The sequence below is a fragment of the Mytilus edulis genome, chromosome 10, assembly GCF_963676685.1.
Source record: "Mytilus edulis chromosome 10, xbMytEdul2.2, whole genome shotgun sequence".
Taxonomy (NCBI): Eukaryota; Metazoa; Mollusca; class Bivalvia; order Mytilida; family Mytilidae; genus Mytilus; species Mytilus edulis.
This window is the reverse complement of record NC_092353.1, coordinates 66126794-66147021: the sequence shown is the minus strand read 5'-3', so window position 1 is coordinate 66147021 and position 20228 is coordinate 66126794. Positions and strand designations below refer to the sequence as shown.

The 20228-nt window shown below is 33.0% G+C and overlaps 1 pseudogene; it reads left to right on the top strand.

Annotated features, from left to right (window-relative positions):
- Positions 1–3640: 3640 nt before the first annotated feature.
- On the top strand, positions 3641–10115 carry LOC139492913 (uncharacterized; annotated as a pseudogene).
- Positions 10116–20228: the final 10113 nt, after the last annotated feature.

Genomic DNA, 20228 nt, shown 5'->3' with positions numbered 1-20228 from the left:
TTTAAGTACTGCATTTATGAGTGAATCGTTGTTTGAGTAAAGACCAGTGGCAAACATTTCTGTGCAAGTCATGTCGATTCGGAAAGACCTTAATTGTCAAATGAATTATGTGTTCGGCAATGATGCTGCTTTGAGTCTTGATAAGGGCTTAATAAAGCTACGTTAAGTTTAAAAAAACACAAATACATATATCAAGTTTAGACAAATATGTCTGTAAAGAACTTTATTAATAATTGTTATAAATATCAATTTTATTCAAAAAATGTTTCTTCCTTAAATATGTACACGGTTACACTAATGTTTTAAATGCCTAGTTTTATGTACACTAAATCTACACAAGGCCTACATCGAGTATCGACTGCATGTAGACAAAACATGTTTTACACTACATGTAAACATTGAGTTTTATCAATGGGAACGTAATTTTGTTTAGTTTACGTGTGAGTTACACTTACACATCACCGAGTTTAGGTCAATGTGAACACGGCCTTATATTACAATGTCGTTGAAAGAGTAGATCAAACATGGTTTTCAACATAAACAAATTGAACATGTGAATATCCCTACGCTTACCTTAAAAAAAAAAGCAAAGGACCACTAAGTTCGATATGTCCTTAAAATGGCCCCTATTTCTATCTTAAATTTGAAATTAGAATGTATTTACCAATATCACAATGAATCATAGCCAATACAGTCCCTAGGTAGGAAATATTTCTTTTTGTCTACAAATAGCGTACTTGCATTCTATTCAAGACGTCATGATTAGCACCTTTATGTATAAATACCACCAAATCATGGTACATGAATCACGTCAGATTGCATATGGAAAAGGATTGAAAAAAAGGTTCCCTTGAAACATGGACAGTTGTGGGAAATTAATCCTACATGTCTTTCATCGTAGTTACTCAATTGGTACTTAAATTTCAATTTGCTTATTTCATTCGTGCTTTTATGTAAGTAATTAAAAAAAAAACCCAAGAAGTATTTACTACCTTTTGTCTGAACATATGCAGTTACATGTAGATCGTTTATTATTCAAAACGTCTAAATAGCACTGCAATAAACAAGGTAAAGCAAAAAATCCGAATATAAGTATAGGACTGATATATGGCGGTTCCTTTGCTATCCGTGAAGTAAGTTGACAACCGTTTATTAAACCAATTCTTTATAAGTTTAATTTTAGTGACTTCCTGTACTGTTTTTTATGTGTGTTGTCATGATTTTAATATATGTATGTAATAGAAATTTTAAAACTGTTTCTTTCATATTCACCTTAGTGTAATTATTTTGTTCAGAAATTTGACAGTTTTATATGCGGCTCACAAAGAGAAGAACCGTTTATGATAAATTTTGTATCATCTTCTTACAGTCTAAAAAGTTGTGTTAAGATATATTGTGGCGGGTTAGGGTGGAGAATATCTAAAAATTGTGTGATTTTCAATTTTACGTCAGTCTTAGTTGTTTTAAGTGTTATCGTCAGACAAAACGACATAATTCAGATCTATTTGATAGGTTACAGGTGCTCGAAACAAAAATCAAATTTGTATAGCTTAATGGAATTCGAAATGGAATAAAAACCAGAAATTTGACTTTGAAATGAAGAACTGCAATACAAGGTCTGTTCTTTTGCTGTTTGTGTGTTATTTGCTGTGCGAGTACTGATTTTGTGTCATGAATGGATCATAGGAACATAGATCGTCCGTCATTTGATAAAGCTCCATGTCGATCTGTCGATGTATTGACATCAATCACAGAATGCAGAACTCGATTATCACGCCCAAAATGTGATAAAACCGACACATTGCCAATTCTCATGCTTTCCCGACTACTTAACTATAATGTGGTCATTTTATTAAATTTCCTGTTTACAAAACTGAAATTTTCAAAAAACTAAGGATTTTCTTATCCCAGGTATAGATTACCTTAGCCGTATTTGGCACCACTTTTTGGAATTTTGGATACTCAATGCTCTTCAACTTTATACTTGTTTGGCTTTATAAATATTTTGATATGAGCGTCACGGATGAGTCTTATGTAGACGAAACGCGCGTCTGGCGTACTAAATTATAATCCTGGTACCTTTGATAACTATTATCTATTCATGAGTATGCAAAATGAGTATGAGGTGGTTAAATACGGTAAGGTTAACGAGTGAAGATATTACATGATCATCATTTCATTCTTCAGAGAGACGTGGACCAACTGTTGAAGTGAGTCTTTCCTGCTTTATGCAATTATTTTAAGAACATACTCACTCAGTTGCTACCATAAAACATTCGATGGATAATGTCAGGGATGTTGTGTCGTTTTTAAATCCTGGTCAAACTCCAGTGATTACAGCAGACCAACCGCTATTTGATTTGGCAAAGCAAATTTAATGGAATGGCCAAATGATTACGGTGAAAACAAATTTGTTATTATGTTCTGTGGATTGCATATTCCGATGGCATGTTTTAAGGTTTGTGGTGATCTATTGCGGGAGAGCGGTTGGATAGAGGCTTTATCAGAAGCAGATGTTGCATCCTCTGGGACTGCAGAATCGTTCTTGTCAAGTTCTAATACCCCTTTAACTAGACTAGCACATCAAGTAACCGCATGTGTATTGCTTGATTTACTGATTTCTGCTTATGAATCTTCTAATAACGAAGATTCTGATAAATCAATAGAATTTGGCAATTTTATACAATGGTGTGAAGAAAGAAAAATAGGCAGACCTCAATTTGAATTTTGGTTTTCGGTTCTTGAAATTCAGCTGTTGATTTTTTCGTACATTCGATCATTACGAGAAGCAGATTTTGAGCTTTACAAACAAACGTTTTCTTCCTTGATCCCATACTTTTTGGGACTAGATCATATCAACTACGCTAGATGGCTTCCTATTCATCTTAGCGATATGGCTTCATTAGAAAAAAAACCCAGATATTTACAGAGAATTTATTATAGGACATTTCACTGTAAAAAAAATCAAATTGTTTTTTCTCCAACATGGCGATAGGCCAGACTAATGAACAGAATAACGCTATTGTTAAAGGTGATGGTGGTGGTGCTGTAAGGCTGACCGATGATCCCGCTGCTTTGAGACGCTGGATGGTAGCCGGGCCAGAAATCAGTAACCTGATAAGCCAGTTTGAGGAATATTCGTCTAGAAGAAAGAACGCAGATGATAGGCATCATGACAATTCTATGTCTATGCAAAAATATTTCATTGACAAAGTGGGAAGTCTTAAGACTGTCATGAATGATTATGTAAAATCCATTTCTTGAGGATTCTGAAGATATCTACAAGATAGACAGTAAACATATTGTACAAGCAGGCACAGGGAAATTGTCACAAATTAAACAAATTTGATGCAATCAGTATGCTGACTTCAGAAACAGAATGCAGAACGCGGCAAGCATCTATGAGCCTATCAAGATAAATCAGTGTCTGTTGTTCAGTCGCCAACCAAAGAAAAGTTCATGTGAAACAAAAAGCAAGCTTGACCTCACCCGAGAAGATTGCAGTTTGTTATCAAGGCTTTTCATATCCTGTCAAAGCAGACAATGCGTCTTGGAAGAGTTTTTCAGCCACGAACATCAGAAATTTCCTCCATCTTTATCTCAAAGGGGAAAAATCAATATTTTCGTCAAGTCACAGCTTATGGAATTCCAAGAAGCTAAGGGATATTTACGAAGAGAAGAACCTCAGACAGACATGGTAGTAGTTGATGGTGCGGCTATGGTCAATTCAAGACCACCGCGTGGAACATACACATTTGATGAATACGCAAAAGATGTGATTTTGCCGTACATTATCCACGCTTTCACTGGATGTGACACGGTCTCCGCTTTTCATGGAAAGGGGAAAAATCGGCATGGCATGCGTGGGAAATATTAAATGATGTAACCGAGGTTTTTAAACGATTAAGTAAGAAACCTGTATTGGTCAGTGAAGCTGATATTGAGTTGATAAAGTCATTTGTTGTGGTTATGTATGACAGAAAAATATCGTAGATTATTACACTTATCAATCCTTCAGCATGTCTAACATAATTACCGATATATCAAACGGACATTTTTATCGTATATATATACCACTATTATTTCACTCGAGTGTACGAACTTTTACGACCCAAACCGGAAGTTGTGATTTATTTTTACAATTGTTGTCTGTTTCACATATTTTCATATCATTTTATTGTATTTCAAATAGTTTTTCATAACATATATGTAGGACTCAAATCTATGGTTGGTTCCAAATCTATGGCAGATTCCTAATCTATGGTAAATTTGACGTCACGTCATCCCAAATCTATGGCAGATTTTTTACAATATTAATCTATGGCAAGTTTAGGAGTTTCCTAATCTATGGTGGATTTTTATTGTTTCCAAATCTATGGCAATTGTTTTGTAAATAGAAAACAATGCAGTACATTTTCGACCAATGAGTGACTTGTCTTAAGAAAGAGGAAATATACGACAACGGGAACATGTCTATATACATTTGTAAAATAAACATTCCATAATGGTCAACCAAAAAAAGTCATAAATTATAAATTCATAAACCTTAAAAAAAGACTTCAAGAAGAAATGATGTGCTCTGTAAAAAATAAACATTTTTAATCTGTGCATGGTATCTGTTTGATGTGGATTGATCGATTTAAATCAAATTTGTATCCCATTATTTGATCTTTCACTTTATAAACTTTGCCAGCCGTAGACCGTAGACTACCATCAAAACTCCTTTTCAAAAATATGCGATACTAAAAAAAACCGGTGCCCTTATTCATCGCGGGTATTGAACCGGTACAGCACATATTGTCCCTCTTCGGAATAGCCGGTCTCATCTTCATTTTAACCACCGGCAATTTTTCAGGAAAATAGCTTCAATAACAATGGTGTTCAAATCTATGGGTTCCGCCATCGTTAGTGGCGGCGAAGATGTAATATGGCGTTATTCAATTGTGACGTTATATGTTACTCTCTTCCCAAGATCTGCCATAGATTTGGAGAAAACAAAAATCTGCCATAGATTTGAGTTGTTTGGCGTTTGTAACGTCACATTAACCATAGATTTGGAATCTGCCATAGATTTGGAACCCGCCATAGATTAGCGTTGAAAATGGTTAGGACAGTTTTTCTATCTCCATGATTGAGCAAAATGATTTCAATTTTGAATTCAATATGGCCGCCGTTAAACAAAATCAAAAACATGTTGGCTACCCCTCTTATATGATAAAGTACTCTCTAATGAACGTCTATGCCAAATCCCTTGCTTGTATCACCATTTGCATGATTTTGTCAAATTTCGGTCCTAAGCCGCGCCACTAAATACCTTAATGACCTTAATACCAAGAAAACTTCTGAAACATTTTGACAGTTCGTGTTGGTGACACCCCTGAAAAGCAATGAAAATAGTGAGTAAACTTCAATTTGTATTGTGTTTATTAACGACTCATTTCTTGCTTTTCTATGGTCGAATATATCATTACTTGAGAACATTATGATATGTTGTTTTTGTCATTTTTTTTGATCTGTTTTTCGATTTATAGAAACGTTGAATTGGTGTTTACATATATCTTGATTTTTTATCATATCAGTAAAGGGTCCCAGTTGACAATACACCAGTCCACTACTCACACATGAAACCCCAGAATAAATTTTATCATCTTTTCAATGGGATATTGTACCGCGATGAAAATTGTGTAAAGGTATCCTAATTTGTAGTCAAATGGAAGAGTGATTATCATAGTTGATTTTTATTTATGTATATAGTTGATGATTGTCTTAATTAATTGATAATGATGTGACAAATCTCAATTTCTTCTCGAACGATTCGAGTGCTAAAGATAGTGTTTTGGTCTCTAGAAGTTTGGCTGTAGTTAAATTTGTGTTTTGTTGACGCTAAACCATGTATCATAAACACTTCAGTGTTGACATGTATATCAATTATATGTTGGTTTTTTTTATACATTTCCTGTTACAAAACATTGAATTTTTCGAAAAACTAAGGATTTTCTTATCCCAGGAATAGATTATCTTAGCCGTATTTGGCACAACATTTTTGGAATTTTGGGTCCTCAATGCTCTTCAACTTTGTACTTGTATGGCTTTTTACCTATTTAGATATGTGCGTCACTGATGAGTCTTATGTAGACGAAACACGCATCTGGCGTATTAAATTATAGTCCTGGTACCTTTGATAACTATTTCAAACTAAATCCAAATTTAATTGCTTCCTAAATATCAATTACTACACATATCACATAAACTTTACATGATCCAAGAAAATGAAGCCAAGGTTAGGTAGCAAAACAAGAAATACATGTATGCATGTATTCCTTACAATCTTTACTTAACCACTGAACCATGAAATTAAGATCAAGGTCAGATGACATTTGTCAGTTGAACATGTACTCATTAAAATCATCCCATGTTTCAAATATAGAAGACCTGTTGCTTATAGTATCTGTTATATGTACTTGACCACCAAAACTAAACCTTGTTCACTGATTGTGCATCAGGACCTTGCAAGGTATACATATACTACTAAATATAGTATAATAAAAAAGAAATTAACATTACAAAAAATCTTAACATGTTTTTCAAGCGGTAACTGAACAATGAAAATGAGTTCAAGGAAAATTGTCATATAACAGACGAAAACTTCGTAACATAAGGCATCTATATACAAAGTATGTGGCATCTAGGTCTTTCACCTTCTAAAAATATCAAGCTTTTAAGAAGTCTAACGACGCCAACGCCGTTGCCGCCTCTGTAGCCGCCGGAGTAGCCGCCAGATCTGTATCCCTCTGTCGAGCTTCTGCGACAAATATCGCAGGCTCGATAAAATAATCAAAATAATCAAAGAATAAGGAAATATGATCCCCCCTAATCCAAACCATAATTTTCTGTATTGTAACTTTTTGTAACATGTTCTTTCTTTTACAGTGTGCACGTTTGGGTAGGTGGTTCAATGCTTGGCGTAAATACCGCTCCATCAGAACCAGTATTCTTTCTGCATCACTGCTTTATAGACTATGTTTGGGAGGAGTTTCGACAAAGACAAACTGTAGATCCTGAGACGGACTATCCATTTGATCAACATGCTCCGCCATCTCAGGCACCAAACCGAATTATGGACAACCTAGAAACTGGGAAGAGGAATATTGACGGGTATAGTAATGATTACACAGATCAATATTACAGGTGTGTTATTTCAAAAATAGAAACAAATAAAGAATAGGGGTAGTGCTTAAAAAATAATATCCGATTTGTATAGTAAATCCATGGTTTGCTGGGTAAAACTGATTTTTTGTTTCTTCTTTTCAAAATATCCCTTAGACTAGGATGGGGATTCACAATAACATTATAATAGAACCATTTTGAAAAAAGTTTCATTTTTTAGAAGAACGTATGGATAACTAATAGCTCAAAAACCAAGTTTTGCTTTTCGAAAAAATAATGTGTGAATCGACAAGTAATTGGTTTGAAATCAATACACCTTATCGCTATTTGTCCGCCATTACTGGATATCACACAGGTTCCCGTAAAATTTTTACGTCGCGGCTGGGTCAGCCGGCCGTTAAGGCTAATAGCGATAAGGTGTATATCATTAAACACTAAATATCCTGTACTTTTTCCATTGAAATCTGATATCTTCTGTAACAAGCTTTATGAGTACAAAGCGTTGACGGACGGACGAACGGACGAAAGAATGAAGAGACGATCGTTATATATCATTGCTTTAGTGTGCGTTATCACTGATAAGGTTTCTTGTTCTCAATTCTAAACGCAGACTTCTATGATGATGCATTCAATTTTGAAGACCAGCCTTCGTTTTTCAATCATCTTCAAATCATATAAGTAATTTTAATCTGTTTTTATGCATCTGTCAACTAACGGTGAATTTTAAATTTCAGTCGAAAAACATGCTTTTATGTTACTACAGTTTCTTGATCATTATTTGTAATTGTAATAAAAATATTCGAAATAACCATCGAAAAGGTGATGATATGGTTCTATGTTTTCTAATTACTTATGATAAAGAAGTTATATATGGTAACAGAACAGATGGTCAGTGAAACATGTTCATGTTGTGTTATTATAATAAAATTGATTTTTCTTTGAATAAAACAACACTTGGAATTGATCAATTTCTCTTTAAATTTTTAAAACATATAAGGAAAAACTAACATAAACTTAATTATTGTTGCAAAAACAATTGTAGTTACGCAGCTTCCATTCAGCAACTGCCTCACTATTTTTTAACCAAGAAAAAAAAACCAAAGGAGATACAATCATACTGCCTGAGGAAGGTACAAACCGTACACGTTATGTAAATAACAACATAGTCAAATTTGTTAACATTCCTAACAGAACTCAAAGTATTCCTTTTGTTACTTTATTCATGATAGACAGAATTCGTGCATACAGGGGCTTCTCAAGAAGAACAAACACAAGCTATACTGTAGCATTTACATTTAACTTTACGTTAAGGTTCATATTATTTATGTTCTCGGACGGGAAACTCTTTAATCGCATTCATGAACGTGATAAAAAGGTACCACAGCTAAAAATAGTTTTACGATTTGATAAACATCTAAATATTGTCAATTTGGATCGGTTGGAAAATTTTTCTACAAAAGACATGATTCAAATTTTCGAGTAGTAATAATCTAGCAGGCTTGCATAGAACAGTCTCTGTTGACCTTTCCGGTGCATTTGAGTTAACCACCGGTTATTGTTGGGATTGTATTACTCAGTTTTCTATTTTGTGTTTTGTATTATGCTGTTTGTTTTATGGTCTATTTAAATTTGTATTGCCAAGACGTTGTCAATTAATTTTCTACTGTCAAGTTTAATCTCTCTTTTATATTTTTTCACCTTTTGATGGAAAGCAAACTCCCATCAACCAATGAACAGTAAATTGTTTGTCATGTAACACATAATATGTTTTAAGCATCTGAAAAAGCTTCTCACATTTTTTTGCGGTGCGTTTTTCTAACCATCAAATCCTAATCCGCATCTCGGTCACTTGACTCATATGTCTCACTAGAAGTAAGGGGTTATTTACGCCAATGAATTTTTTTGCTGTAGACTTATTACTTTTTTTCTGTAGCTATGCAAGAAGTCCAACATTATGTCGTCAATGTAGAAACCGATACCCCTATCTTAGATGTGGAGACTGGTTCAGAGGACTTTGCTCTGCTACAAACAGAGCACGGATAACAAAATTAAGATCGCTTGTAAAAAATATAAAAAGTCTAGGAATAAAAAAAAAATGTTCAACTACAATTTAAAATGACTCCTCAAGGAACTTGACATCACGTTAAAGGAGATCAACAGGTGATTGGCTTGTGTACGAACCTTTCATTGAGGAAGAAACAGTAGGCAAAACTGGACGAACAAAAAGATCGATAAATTCCAGGCGATCAAATCAGAAAAAGCGAAAATCTCACATAACAAACATGGATTCTTCTATGCAAAACTCGTTTTTACTGGATGGCGAGCCTGATATTAAGCGTTTGGTATTTATACCAGTTAAAATTGTTCATCGACGTCCATCTGGCTTACTCTTTGGCACAAAAGTGATAAGGAATAAAAATATTGTAGATGGAGTTGATGTATATTCATATAACAAATATATGAATTATACAGATGAAGAACAGCAAGCAGCATATTCTCATAGTTTTACGTCTGGGTCTGGGGCAGACAAAGTATATGTTCAGGTTGACGGTATGTCATACAATGGAAAGTATATAGATTACACGATAGTTGATTCCAGACTCCCTGTATCAGAATCTGTTGCCTTCGTTGCTGTAAAAAATCCGAAACTTAATTCTAGCATTTCTTACATATCTGCTTACGACTCACATGGTCGGATTTGTCGCCCATATTGTCATTCGTATATGTCTTATTCAAATCAGTATAAAACATGTTCTGGGGTGATAAATCTGACTGAAGAAAAACCTAAGATGTACGGTGAAGATGTCGGAGAGGTAACTAGACTACTGTATAAGTCTGGAAAAGGGAAAGATTTTTCCAGAAGTGATAAAAATATATTTCTCAGTTTCTACTGCGACTTCCATGAAATGCCATGGGGAAAATGCTAATTAATAAATTTTTGACGACGCTTAGCTTACATTACATATATGTGCATATATAATTTCTTCTGGCACTTGAGAAATAGTGATGAAAACCATAACAGATATAAAAATTTGCGTCTTAAAGGTGAAAAACACCAAAAGTAATTTAAATGTAAATAAAATAGTCAAAAACATTTCGGATGCCTTTGATGTCATAACAAACAGATTTGCAGAAATGAATCTTTAAGTGAAGGACAAATATATGTAGACCATTTTAGTCTAATTTCAAATCTCCGTGATTTTGTATTAAAAATTGAAGATTAATGCACACTAAAGTATACATATTTAAGATGTTTGAAAAAACAGTACTTATTTAAAGTAGCAGTTAACTTCCGAAAAAAAATGGTTGAATGTAGAGGGGTTTTGAATTTGTGGTCTTTTTGACATAATACAAACAAAATAATGATCTTTTCACAGAGTCCTACAAATTTGATAACGTTATAAAGAAAATCTAAACAAAGGCAACTACTCAAAATGATACAACAATATGTAATTAAAGATACTTTTATATTTTTTTCTATTAGAATCAATGCGAATCTCTACAGTTACAAAAAAAACCCCGGCATTTCTTTCAAATTAAAAAAAATTACGATAGACAAGGATAGAAACTCTTTTTTCTGAAGCAATGCATTTCCTTTGAAAATTGTAACACGATGATGACTGATGTACCCATATTTTGACTCTTTTATTTATTATGTCTGTTTAGTTCACGCATCATTGTAAATATAACGGAATTTGACGAGACTGTCGTACAACGTGGGAGGTTTAGCGCTATAAAACCAGGTTTAATCCACCATTTCCTACATTTGAAATAACCTTTAACAAGTCAAGAATATGACAGTTCTTGTCAATTCGTTTTTGATGTGTTTTGTCATTTGATTTTGCCATGTGATTAGGGTCTTTCCGATTTTCCTCTGAGTATTTTTGTGATTTAACTTTCTTTCTGAAAAATCGACACAGTTGTTGTACCTATCTCAAGTTCGTCAGTATTAGAAAGACGAATACATGCTATGTTGAATTATGAAAGTTTCGTCAACAATCATGCGCTTAAATCCGGATACAGAACTAATTTTGCAAAAATTAAACCATTTAAAGTGTTTGTGACGTCACTAGCTTTTTCATTTTTTTTCATAGCACAGTAGGTCACATCTTACAATGCATTTATATGTTGTGTATAAAATTATTTTATATGTATATCGCATCTAAGTGTATTGTGAAACGTGACCTTGGTTAACTTGGTTGTGTTGTTTTAGGATACTGTGAAGCCAGTTCATTGTAATGACCCCATAGAAAAATAGCGGAAACGCATTCATGTTTTATTCTTAGAAGGATATCAAATTGAGGATGCATTCTAGTATTAACCTATTTGTCATATTTCATTTTAAGTACGGGTATTTTTTTTAAAACTATACTTTTACATAGTTGATATCGATTCCGAAATGTGTTTCACCTTTTAAGAGCACTCTGGTCATAATTTTTAGAAAGATTAAACTTTAATTTTTTAATGCAGTATGGGGGTCTTTCGCCATCTTAGATTGTAAAAAGCAGAGAACCTAAGGTCAAGATTTTCAATCAAGTTAGCAAAATTTGATGAAGGAATGCAGTTGTGAATTTGTATTTAAAAGAAAAATATTACATTAAATTGGCACTTTAAGAGGAGGTTACTCTGAAATAGTGCATTTTCTGAAGGAATCTACATGGAATTTTGCTATTTTGTTTTTAGCCAGAAAAACAAAACGCACAGTGACCCTATCTTTTCTTTTGATCTCAAAGAATTTTCTAAAAGCTATCTTCTCGTATTTTATTTTATAATTCTATCATTGAGTTTAGCTGCTAATCACAAAACGATGCCCTTTCCTGCATTATCTATACAAAATGTGTCATTTTGTCACAACCTGTAGATAATGAAAATGCACGGTGACCTATAATTTTTATTATATTTATGAACATATATCAATAAAAACTACGTTTTGGCATAGTATGAACAAATTCTATCATTTTGTATTTACATACTTTACTATGTTTTCCGAGCGTATTGGATTTTGTTTGATGTTGTGACTCAAAGCGGAATTTCTATATGTAAATTTTCAAGATTTTTAACACAATTTCATTATTTTTAAAAGTTGAGTCTACAATGCTTATAGTAATTATGATACTTTGAATAAATATTTTACCCCCCAAAAAAATCCATTGATGATGAATTATTCAATTGCAAGTACATACTTCATCGAATCCGTTAGTTTAACCACTTGGTTAGAGATGGGTACCGCATGCATTGTGCGATAAAATAAAATGAAACAAAGGTTAATCATTTAATTGACTGATTCGATCTACAAAAAAATCATTCTAATACAAATATAAAACGATGATTGACATATATTTTTAATTTATAATATAAAACTAAACAGACTTAGAAAAATCCAAATGCACGAGTCTGCTATCTATTTATTTCTATATTTACGTGTTATATTGTTCTTTTATTTGTCTTTGTTCTATTAATATCATTTTTACTGTTTGGTGTGTTTTCAGGAATACCCATATGACGTGGCTCGGTACTTATACATCCCGTCAATGTTTTTGTATTATCTTTCTTATTTGCTGGTGTGCTTTTTACGTGTGACTTTTCGTGTTTATTTGGTACATATCACGTGGCTCTGTGCATTTCAAAAACTGTGTAATGTGTAATTAATGTAATTGATTATTTTTGCAATGTCATTTGTAATTTAATTAATTACATTCGAATGTAATTGACCCCAAGTCTGGCATAGGGAAACCTATTGTCAAAATATTAATCCCTTTGTAAACACTAAAACACTGATTTTTTTAATGTGTGTTAAGTTTTAGCAATTACAATATCTATCATGGTAAAAAACAAATTCTGTATAAATCTCTGCAACACGTAAACTATCAGTATATGTTAATAAACTCATCATAGATACCAGGATTAAATTTTGTATTTACGTCAGACGCGCGTTTCGTCTACAAAAGACTCGTCATATGCAGCTACATCGGAGTAGTTCAGGGGGACATTCTAAATAAATCGATTGGAATGCAGCAAAGATTAACTCTTAAGAAGTTAAGCTACAGGGCGAATTCAAATAGACCTAACCCAGGAGTAAATATTGAAAGTAAATAGATTGAAGAGAAGACCGTAAATACTTAAACAAAAATTGAAACGATCTTTTCTTAAAATTGGTCCTTAAATAGTGAAAATCTTAAAACTTATAACCTACATAGTAAAATATTTATCTTTAATTATACCTGTAAGGACAAATTTTTCAATTTTTTGTTATTTTCACGAGAAAGAAATAACATTTCTTGATTAAAAGAAGACGTGACAAGAACAGACAAGTGTCTCATCGAAAACGTTTTTGTGAACATGTATATTTTGGGAAATTGTAACATGCTGAGATCTATGTGGGAATATTGAAAATTTAGTGACCTGAAAGATTTTCACAATTTGTATGAACTTGATAATTTACCAAATTTTTCTTAATATGCAGCAAAATTTAATATATTTTAAATTTTAGTTTAGTTTCACAGGCTTCTAATGCAATAATCACGATCAATAATACATTTTACATTGTGAATCTTAATTTTTGAATTTTTGATTTTGTTTTTGAAAAACTTTGAATTTTTCGAAAAACTAAGGATTTTCTTATTCCAGGCATAGATTACCTTATAAAAAAGAATTTGTGGTATGATTGCCAACGAGACAGCTATCCACAAAAGACAAAAATGACACACACATTAACAACTATAGGTCACCGTACGGTCTTCAACAATGAGCAAAGCCCATACCGCATAGTCAGCTATAAAAGGCCCCGCTAAGACAATGTAAAACAATTCAAACGAGAAAACTAACGGCCTTATTTATGTAAAAAATGAACGAAAAACAAATATGTAACACATAAACAAACGACAACCACTGCATTACAGGCTCCTGACTTGGGACAGGCACATACATAAATAATGTGGCGGGGTTAAACATGTTAGCGGGATCCCAACCCTCCCCCTAACCTGGGACAGTGGTATAACAGTACAACATAAGAACGAACTATAAAAATCAGTTGAAAAAGGCTTAACTCATCAGATAGACAAAAAATATAAGTGGACGTGGCCGGGTACTTATACATCCCGACACAAAAAGACACAATGAACAGATCTGAGAGTACTCGCAGTTATCTGACAGCTAGTTCAAAGCCACTAACAACTAATAAAAAAATCATGCCTCTAAGACTTAGCCATATTTGGCACAACTTTTTGGAATTTTTGATCCTCAAGGCTCTTCAACTTTGTACTTATTTGGCTTTATAAATATTTCGATTTGAGCGTCACTGACGAGTCTTATGTACATGAAACGCGCGTCTGGCGTACTAAATTATAATCCTGGTACTTTTGGTAACTATTTAAACCACTGGGTCGATGCCACTGCTGGTGGACGTTTCGTCCCCGAGGGTATCACCAGCCCAGTAGTCAACATTTCGGTGTTGACATGAATATCAATCATGTGGTCATTTTTATAAATTCCTGTCTACAAAACTTTGAATTTTTCGAAAAACTAAGGATTTTCTTATTCAAGGCATAGATTACCTTAGCCATATTTGGCACAACTTTTTGGAATTTTTGATCCCCAAGGCTCTTCAACTTTGTATTTATTTGGCTTTATAAATATTTCGATTTGAGGGTCACTGACGAGTCTTATGTACATGAAACGCGCGTCTGGCGTACTAAATTATAATCCTGGTACTTTTGGTAACTAATTAATGTATATTTTGTAACGACACAGTTTAACAGATAATTTCCTTTTTACGATTGTTGTTTAAAGATATTTAAATCAGTATCGTTTAAAGGAATTGTTTACCCTTGATTTTCTCGCCTTTTGTTTTTTAAAGAAGAGGATTTTTTCTATTATTTATCGCGTCATCTGTTTTGTCACTGTTTGCTGATTAGCAGCCCAACATTAGTGTTTTGCACTAATTATATGTAATTACAAGAACTAATATGTGTTTATACTTGTCAAAAAGTAAAATATCAAAAATACCAATTTCTAAGGCAAATTCACAACCGAAAAATCCTTTAACAAATGCCATGGCAAATCAAAAGCTGAAACACATCAAATGAATAGTTAATAAATAACATATTCCTGACTTTGTACATGCATTTTTTTTATGTAGAAAATTTTTGTGTTCGAAAATTTTCTACATAAAAAGAATGCATGTACAAAGTCAGGAATATCACGATTGTAATATGACAAAATCGGATGAGTTTTCTCGAAAGTTACGGGACGCACATAACTGTTTGGGTGCTTGGCCTACTTCTCCGATCCAAGGGAATCTGTTACGAACGTATAATTCAGCGTTCAGGCAATAATAGGACATTCCAGATCATGAGGATAGTAATCCGACTTTTTTCACTTTTCGTGTCTTAGCGCTGTCTTATCTTAAACGGGAGCAATAACCATCACTGTGTGAACCCCGCATTACATGTATATCACTAACAAGAGTGCACACGCTGAAATGTCTCGCCTTCTTTACTAATCATTGGTATTATGTTGATAGTCCTAAGTATAAAGCTTTATTAAAAAACTGTCACATCAACTTAACATTAACCAAGATAACTAAACAAAGACCAATGAATCATGAAAATGAGGTCAAGGTCAGATGAACCATGCCAGGCAGACATAAAAAAGGCCGTTAGTTTTCTCGTTTGAATTGTTTTACATTGTCTTATCGGGGCCTTTTATAGCTGACTTTGCGGTATGGGCTTTGCTCATTGTTGAAGGCCGTACGGTGACCTATAGTTGTTAATGTTTGTGTCATTTTGGTTTTTTTGTGGACAGTTGTCTCATTGATAATCATACCATATCTTCTTTTTTATATGTACAGCTAACAATGCTTCCATACAACACATATAGTTGACCTATTACTTATAGTTTAAGAAAAATAGACCAAAACACAAAACTTAACACTGAGCAATGAACCGTGAAAATGAGGTTGAGGTCAAATAAAACCTGCGCGACTGACATATAGATCATAACATATTTCCTTCACCAAATATAGTTGACCTATGGCATATATTATTAGATAAAAAGACCAAAACTCAAAAACTTAACTTTGACCACTCAACCATGAAAATGAAGTCAAGGTCAGATGACATCTGCCCGCTAGACATGTACACCTTACAATCATTCCATACAACAAATATAATAGATCTATTGCATAAAGTATTAGAAAAACAGACCAAAACACAAAAACTTAACTATAGCCACTGAACCATGACAATGAGGTCAAGGTCAGATAACACCTGACAGTTGGACATGTACACCTTACAGTTCTTCCATACACTGAATATACTAGCCCTATTGCTTATAGTATCTGAGATATGGACTTGACAACCAAAACTTAAACTTGTTCACTGATCCATGAAATGAGGTCGAGGTCAAGTGAAAACTGTCTGACGAGCATGAGGACCTTGCAAGGTACGCACATACCAAATATAATTATCCTATTACTTATAATAAGAGAGAATTCAACATTACAAAAAATCTGAACTTTTTTTCAAGTGGTCACTGAACCATGAAAATGAGGTCAAGGACATTTGACATGTGACTGACGGAAACTTTGTAACATGAGGCATCTATATACAAAGTATGAAGCATCCAGGTCTTCCACCTTCTAAAATATAAAGCTTTTTAAAAGTAAGCTAACGCCGCCGCCGCCGCCGCCGGATCACTATCCCTATGTCGAGCTTTCTGCAACAAAAGTGCAGGCTCGACAAAAACCAGTAAAAGTCTAAAATGACCAATATCTGTAATCGACTGTACTGAGTTTTACTCGACCAGTCTGAATTGTTCTTAATTTTACTCGACATTACTCAAGCCCCGTCTTAAAACGTCTCAACCCATTCTTGACCTATACTAGACCCTTTTTTCAGTCTAAAAATTAAAATCACAAAAACACTGAACTCCGAGGAAAATTCAAAAATAAAGTTCCTAATAAAATGGCAAAATAAAAAACTCACACACATCAAACGAATGGAGAACAACTGTCATATTCCTGACTTAGTACCAACATTTTCTTATGTAGAAAATGGTGGATTAAACCTGGTTTTATAACTAGCTAAACCTCTCACTTGAATGAAATAGCATCAACTTCCATTATAATGACAGCAATATGTGAACAAAATAAACAGACTTAATAGGCGAAAATGTCAAAAATAAGGGAACAGCAGACAACAGTGAACTAACTTATATAAAAGTTATTTCTTTTACGTTGTATCAATTATTTTTCTTTTGTGGCACATCAACTTAAATGTGTATCAACAGATGATAATATAATAATTTAAAGAAGATTTAATCTTCTTCTGTTATTAGACAAACATAACTTAAACAGCTGATAAGTTATAAAGACTGGTTTAAAGACAATGTGAGACAGATATGAGGTTGACCGAAGAACACCTCTAATCCTAGGTCTTGTTTGCTTGTGTGAGATGTGTGGGTTCATTCCTATAAATGGAGTGGTTTTTGTTATGGTGGTAGTAGGATAACAATCTATAAATGTGCGTTTTACAGTTGTTTTGTGTTATATGTGTAAAATAAGGTTTTAAAAACAATACTTATATATAAAGTAGGTTATAAGATTGGTATTTTAGAGGACATTTTACAACCACTGGATGGATGAAAATACTCCTGGACGTGAAACAAGGTCAAAATTCATAAACCGCATGAGTCAAAAGGATACTTTTTTATACTATCTCCAACAAATTAAATTCTCATTCAGCGCTATTATAAAAGTTACTACAATTTGTTTCATTATACGATTTGTTGTAAAATTGTGATCGAATAACATGGTGTTTTTTTTATCTGAAAAAACAAATTTTGTTTTACTTTGACATGTGCGAATTGACCTTTGGTAATGTATTTCATATTTTCGTAACTGGATCTCAAAATTTACAAAATTCGAGAATTTAAATCATTCCATCATGTTCATAAAAATTCAAAATGTTGCTGCTTGTTCGTCAATACATTAAGATATAGAAGGATCATGCAGTTTCTTACCACAAATTCATAAAAGATTACAATCGCTTTATATAACCCGAGAGTCATATGTTATTTCAGGGTGAATCCCCTGAATTATTTTATTTGTAATTAATATTCAATATTGCAATTTCCAACCGGAAAAATATAACTATTATATGAATTGATTGTTCAGATACCTGTACATTTAATTCAGATTTTTATTAAGTATCTAATTTAAAAGTACATATACTAATCATTTTTACCACTTATTGCATGAATAATTATAGCACATAAGAAATACAAAAGAAATTTCCTGTTTTAAAATGTGTTCTACTTATACAACACAGTAACTGTTTATATTGTCCTCCATCCTGTCCATCTAAGAAGCAGGTACCTTGTAGTCCCCAAATCTATCATAAAATTCACAGTTTTTATAGTTTGGCTGCATGTACATTATAATATTGTAAGATGATAAAGTTTCTAACTGTGAAATCATTAACGATTAAATTCCCTAGGCTTTTTTTTATTTGCAATTACTATTCAAAATTTCCAAATACCACCGGAGCAAAAATAACTATAAGATTTTATAAATTATTTAAATGAAACTACATTTTGTACAGTTGTAAACATTTATTTAAAATCTTAATCACAATAAAAACAAACAAATATGTAACAAAAATGCACAAAATGATATATAGAAAAATCACATGAGTTAAAATGAAAGACAACAATTTAAAGTTGTACTATAGCACAATAACACAATGACAGGATGTTTGAGTACAGAGTCACGTCACATGTATGAAATAAACACAAAAAGGCATACAGACAAATATAAAAAAAGAAGATGTAGTATGATTGCTTATAAGATAACTCTCCACAAGAGACCAAATGAAAAGAAATTAACAACTATAGGTCACCGTACGACCTTCAACAATGAACAAAGCCCATACCGCATAGGCAACTATAAAAGGCCCAAAAATGACAAATGTAAAACATTTCAAACCAAAAAACAAACGATCTAATTTATGTACAAAAACTGAACAAAAAACAAATACACATGTATGTAACACATCAACAAACGACAACCACTGAATTACAGGCTATTGACTTGGGACATGCACATACATACATAATGTGACGGGGTTAAACATGTTGAGGGGATCCCAACCAACCCCTCATGTTGGACAGTTGCGTAACAGTACAACATAAGAACGAGCTATAAAACTTAGTTGAAAAGGCTAAAATTATCAGATGAATACAAATAGAAACACATCTAACAAAAACAGCAAGCAGCGTGGACGTTCACATCAGCAAAAAGGAAAGACAAGAATACAAAAATTATCAAAGAACAATAACACAATGACAGGATGAACAAGTACAGACCCACGTCAAGTGAACATCACCAAAAACAGACCAGACAGTAAAATAATATTCATTAAGAAAAAAAAAATCTATAACACGTTATTAAGATGATAAACAACGTCAGTACCCAGAATCTATACTTCAAGACCAACCTGTATTATTTGGGCATTTGATACAGATTATTTATCAACAAGGTCTTTATACCTTCCGATTTTGAAGAAAAAGCAAGAGACTTTCTTTGAAATACTCCTGGTTCATTAACTTTCTGCTCAGATACTGGTGACGCTTTACAAAGTCTGAGTAGAAAATGCAAACTCTTGAATACCAAATAAGTTGGGAAATGTATATCCCATTTGCACATGTTGCAGGTGAAGCTGGTATATAGCTACAGAGATTTGGGAAATTGATTATTTCAAAATTAAAATTTTCTCGTTTGTCATAGATTCTAGTCCTGAGATGCCTGTGTATGTCAAATTCGAGGTAAATGCAAATTACACGTACACAAATCAAATGTACCCGTATTGTATAAATTGAATTGATAAAACATAAACAATTATACACTACTGTACATTTAATGTTTCTTATACTTGTGCAGTTCATAGTTTGTTTATAGTTTAAGATGGTTAAACATGATATAAATATTTATTGCAAATCACCCGGAACCGATTTAAAGTACGACTACGTTTTGCGTATTGTAGATACAATTTTGTTTATTTACA